At 41.9% G+C, this 5,661-nt stretch overlaps 1 pseudogene; it reads left to right on the forward strand.

Annotated features, from left to right (window-relative positions):
* Positions 1 to 4,145: 4,145 nt before the first annotated feature.
* Positions 4,146 to 4,538, forward strand: LOC149156469 (pyrophosphate-energized vacuolar membrane proton pump pseudogene; annotated as a pseudogene).
* The last annotated feature ends 1,123 nt before the right edge of the window (positions 4,539 to 5,661 follow it).

A 5,661-nucleotide genomic window follows, 5' to 3' on the forward strand; every position in this document is an offset into this window, starting at 1 on the left:
CGCAAGCGTAGCCTAGCATTTCATTCTTGCAATTTGATTTGAGCAAAATAGATTAGTCATTTCCTGCTTTCATTTCCATTCCGCATTTTCATTTCAGCAAGATAGTTAGTTGCAGTTCAATTTATTTCAATTTTGCAAGTAGAAATAGAAAAAAGCAAAAAAACAACCAAAAAGATTTCATTTCATGCTTTGTAGGAGTAGAGATAAGTTAGAAAAATGATTGCACAACACCCCCACTGCTTCACACAACCAACGTTCTTCTTCGATGGTTGTGATGAAAGGACCCCTGGGTGGACATCAAGACATATCTGAAGAACCTCTAGGGGAGAAGAAGAAGAAACATTCCTCTGAAGCAAATGGCTACAAGCATAAATATTGGGAGCATTCCCTTATCCAAAGATGAATTTGCAAATCAACTGGAAGATTTCAAGAGTGATATGAGGCAGTTTCTTGCCATGCAACTGGATACCTTGCGGATCCAAAAGAAGCAAGAAGAAGCCAAGAGGGCTTTGGTCATTTTTTGTCCTAGGTGCCTTAAAGAGCATCCTAGGAACGAATGTCCAATGCACTCCCTAGAAGTGTGTTTCATCTGTGAAGAATACCATCCTACAGATCAGTGCCCTTCCTTGCCCAGAATCAAAGCTACCTATCAAAGAGCCAAGGGAGCCACTGAATCACTCTGTTATATGAACCAAAGGAGGCCACATGGACCCATACCCTACCAGCAAGAACTACCAGGGACACCCGAGACCTGTTATGACCCTTATCAAGCCACCTTCATGCCTTCTTTGGGTCCCCCTGCTCATCCTTCCTGGTCTACACCTCCTCCTTGGTTATATCCTCCTTGTTCCTTCACAGATCCATATTATGCCCAACCAGTTGCTCATTCATTTCACTCTTATGCTCAGCCACAGCCTCAGTGGAATGCACCTTATCAGGAGTGGAGGCCCCAGTACAACTCTCATCCCGCTCATTTTCCTCCACCACCTGCTCATCCACAACCATCGCCTCCTCCTCCACCAAGGCAACCCCAAATGCCTACCCAACCACAATGCCATCCATCTCCATCTCAATTTCACACCTCCACTCAGCTACCCGTACCTCCATTTCCAAAACCATGCAATGGAGCAGCTCAACCCAATTGCAAATCTGAGGCACAACATGTGCAAATGATTCCTCGTGAGCTCAATGATGTTCACCAAAGCTCAGGAAAAGTAATGCAAAAAAGAGATCATCTTGAAAGCATTGAAGGACCAAAAGCAAAAGAAGATTCAAAAGAGGAGATCAAAGAACCATGGGCTGCACTTGATGAAGAAAAGAGATCAGAATCAGAGATCGAGAAAGCTTCCTCATGGTCACCATCAAATCCTCCATGTACTCAAGAGAAAGATCAGCAAAAAGAGGAAGGATATCAAAGCTATATTGAGACATGGTTCCAAAAAGTCACTAAGTTGCAGCAGTACTCTCTTCCTCATCTATGTTTGATCCATTCAAAGTCAGATCATCTCGTCTCTGAGATCTGGATACCTATCAGAGCATGCATTTCGAGCCTTCACATCGTTTTTTCTCTAATCTCGATGTGCACATGGCTCCATTGGAAGTATTCTTATACTTGAGAATGATTTTGTTTTTCAAGTAGGGTAGGGTAGAAAAAAAAAAGAAAAAAAGAGAAAAAAGGAAAAGAAAAAAATGAAAAAAGGAAAATAGAAATCTAAGGTGAAAACCTCCTCGGAGGCGCCTTAGATTGGCTCATTGATTGAAAACCTCCATGAGGCGGTCAATGGGTTGAAAAAAAAAAAGAGAAAAGAGAAAAAGATCTTTGGGTGAAAACCTCCCTTGGAGGCGCCCAAGGCAGGCAATTAGGGTGAAAACCTCCATGAGGCGCCCTAGTTGTTTTTCAAAAAAAAAAAAAAAAATAGAAAAAGAAAAAAGGAAAAATAAAGCTAATCTCCATTGAATAAGTTCATGTTGCAGCAATGACATTGCAGGTTAAAGGAGGACGTTTCATGATAGGAGGAGCACTCAAATCAAAGACAAAGGAGTTTTTGTGCCTTCTACAGGAAGTTTCGTATCTTCTACAGGAAGCTTACAAAAAAGCCAAATTGATCTCCAAAGAGGACCTGAAGGCTTGGAATATCTCCATGAGGCCTACACTCATCTATGTTTCCACTCCTCACCCCTTTTCGACCATTCTTTTCATGTCATTATGCTTCTTTCCTCAAAACTGTGTTTTCTACAGGATGCTCTATATTTTTACAGGAAACATCCTGTAGAACCTTTGGACGAGCCAAATTCAATCTCAAAAATGAATCTAATGGTGGGAATCTGTTGATTAGGCCTCCAAGCACTTGTGTGTCCATCCCTTGCCTTCATCCATCATTTTTTCCACCTCCTTGTGCCTCTCATTGTGCTTCTACAGGATCTTCCTGTAGAAATTGTGGGAAACTAGGCATGCATTTCAAAAAGTGGTTTTGCAAGCATAGTAGCTTCCTCAAAGATTCAAGAGTCCTACTGCAGTCTTCCAACTCATCCTCCATCATCTCCATACCTGCATCACAGCAAAAATTCATTTTGTCATACCATGCAAACACATGCAAAATGCCTTGAAGCCAAAAACACATAGAGTAGAATTTGTTTTTGCCATAACTTGAGAACCATGCATCCATTTGACAAACCATTTTATGGGGGATTGTACAAGGTCGATGAAAACATGCCTGAGCAGTTTCATGCAATTCCGGTGCACGGTTTCCAAGAAATCAGACTCCATCACCATCAGCCATTTTTGCATTTTCTCCATGACCGTGCATCCGTTTCAAAACCTGTTTCATGGGGAGATGCACGTGGGTGATAGTAGCCTACCCAAGCAGTTTCATCCAATTCCGATGCACGGTTTCCGAGAAATCGAGCTCTGAAATCTTCAGCCATTTTCCAATTTTCTCGAAATCCGTGCATCCATTGATCACGAATTTGCTATGGGAGATGCATCATGATGGTAGGAACATGCCCACCAAGTTTCAGCTCAATCCGGTTTGCCGTTTGGGAGAAATGGAAAAAAGAAGTTCTGGTCCTGTGAAAATTCAATGGCAGCAGGTTCAGGATGCAGATCTGAACGTGGAAATGAATTCTTGTTGCATGCATCTGGCCAGAGGATACCTACACAAGAAAACCAGCCATGGATTAGCAGCCCAGCCATCATGCAACCATAAAATCAAATGCATGCAGCAATGACAGCCCACAGTAGCTCACGACAGCCATTCAACTTCGAGGTATGTGACAAACCCATTCTTCTATTGCATAAAATTAATTTGGAAACTGCATGAATGAATTAGATGGTGGAATTAAGCCACGGATTAGCGAGGCTCGACCGATTGTCTTCTCTAGCGCTCAAGACAAAAATCACGCAACATGATCGGCCATTCACATGAAAATTAAAAAAAAAAACACAGTTAATGGTAGTTGAACTCCAGTGAACAGGATGTCAATTAATTAACGGAGAGAAGAAGACATGTATCACTGCAGTTTGAAAAATCTAGTGCACATGTTTTTTCCACCTCATCACAAATCACGGAGAAATTGAAGACGGCTTGGCTGAAACTCATGAACTGCTGTTCATCGACACTTTCCACGTCCTCAACTAAAGTGTGCACAATCAGTTAATTGGTTCTCTATCATCAACTCATTTGATGATTGTTTTATTTCTCTCCGAAATTGTTGCAATGATCATGATTCACTCGAAGTGTATCCGAATTCAGATGGATATAAACGAAAATTAGCAGAACATCTTAGAGAAAAATATATGAAATGGTTAGCAAAACTTATTTCAACATCTTCAAATATGGTCTCGGTGGTTCTTCCATGGCTCTGTTTGGCAGCGTAGGTGGTGGTATTTGCACCAAAGCAGCAGATGTAGGTGCTGATCTTGTTGGCAAGGTTGAGAGGAACATTCCTGAAGACGATCCACGCAACCCAGCTGTCATTGCTGATAATGTTGGTGACAATGTTGGAGATATCGCTGGTATGGGATCAGATCTATTTGGGTCCTATGACTGAATCTTCCTGTGCAGCTCTGGTTGTTGCATCCATATCATCATTTGAAAAACTCTCATGATCTTACTGCCATGTGTTACCCCTTGCTTATTAGTTCAATGGGTATCATTGCTTGCTTAATCACAACTCTGTTTGCAACTAACATATTTGAGATCAAGGCTGTGAAGGAAATTGAGCCTGCATTGAAAAAGCAACGTATTATCTCCATAGTAGTGATGACTATTGGCATTGTTGCTGTAAGCCTAGTTGCATTGCCTTCATCCTTCACTATCTTCAATTTTGGTGCCCAGAAGGTTGTAAAGAACTGGGCGCTTTTCTTCTGTGGTGCTATTGGTTTGTGGTCTGGCCTTGTTATTGGTTTTGTCACTGAATACTGCACTAGTAATGCTTACAGCCCTGTCCAAGGCCGATTGGACTGGAAGCAGCAACTAATGTTATATTTGGGTTGGCTGTGGGATACAAATCTGTTATTATATTTGCTATTGCAGTAAGCATTTTATGAAGCAAAGAAAGCTGCCACAGTCGGAAAGTATTGTCATGTCAGGAACAGAAACGTGAATCAAGGATTAACCAATGGAAAAACAGTGATTCCCATCCAGCTTCGGCATGCAATATCTATTCTCGGGCAGTTCATTGAAGCTAGCAGACTGTTTCTACAGGAAGCTAGCAGACTGTTTCTACAGGAAGACAGAACAGTTTCTACAGGAAGACAGAACAGTTTCTACAGGAAAGTGAAAAGAGGGAAGCCAAAGGAGAAATCGGCCAAGATGCTAGCCAAGGACGTCACCAGGGCCATCAAAGACAAGGGGAGAGATTTGGTTGCTCAGAGGATGAGCAACACTTTCAGTAGGGGGGTGATGATGAGCCCCAAAAATGTACAATTATTTGGGCTCATTCAACCTCCTAATTTGGCTTAGTCCACCATTCTCATTTGTTTATTGCATGTTTTTGATTATTTTTATGTTAATAGAGTGAATTTGGTTAGTCATTATGCCAACAAGTCTAATGGGTGCTTTGTGTAGCCTTGTTGGTCAACTTGGAGACAAAATTGAAGGTCTTAATGAGCACTTGGCAGCCAAATTCGTGGGAGAACAAGCTAGAGGATTTGTAGGAAGGTGTCCCCCTCATTTATGGACCCTTACCTCGAATTCTCCACCATCAGCTCGGAGTTCAAGGGCCACTGAATTAATGAGCACAAGGGCAGCCAAGCAAGTCATGTTGGACTGCTGTTAACTCCAAGTCTTGGGCAGCCAAGTCCCTAACTTTTAGGAGGACTGTTGGGTCCTCAAATTGTATAAATAAGAAGGCTTGGGGCCTCATTTGGGTCAGCTAGTTGGTAGTCAATTCGTTTAGCTAGTTAGTCATTTTGTTTTAGCCATTAGTTAGCCATTTTGTAATTCGATTTTTATGCAATAGACTAGCTTTTCTTTCAGCTCATGTTCAAGCTCTCCTTGTGGACAGTTTTGATGTACTTTTCATTTCTTGATTAATAAATATGGATCCAGCTTTGCACCAGCTCTAAATCTTTCATGGGAGGCTGTAGCTCTTGGGGTTGGGCCCATCTCAAGCGCCCAGTACCTCCCTTGTTTCTCTTTATGTGTTTGTTGCGTTCTT

This window comes from Pinus tabuliformis, chromosome 9 (genome assembly GCF_031772625.1).
Source record: "Pinus tabuliformis cultivar Carrire ecotype Pingquan chromosome 9, CPIR1, whole genome shotgun sequence".
Lineage (NCBI taxonomy): Eukaryota > Viridiplantae > Streptophyta > Pinopsida > Pinales > Pinaceae > Pinus > Pinus tabuliformis.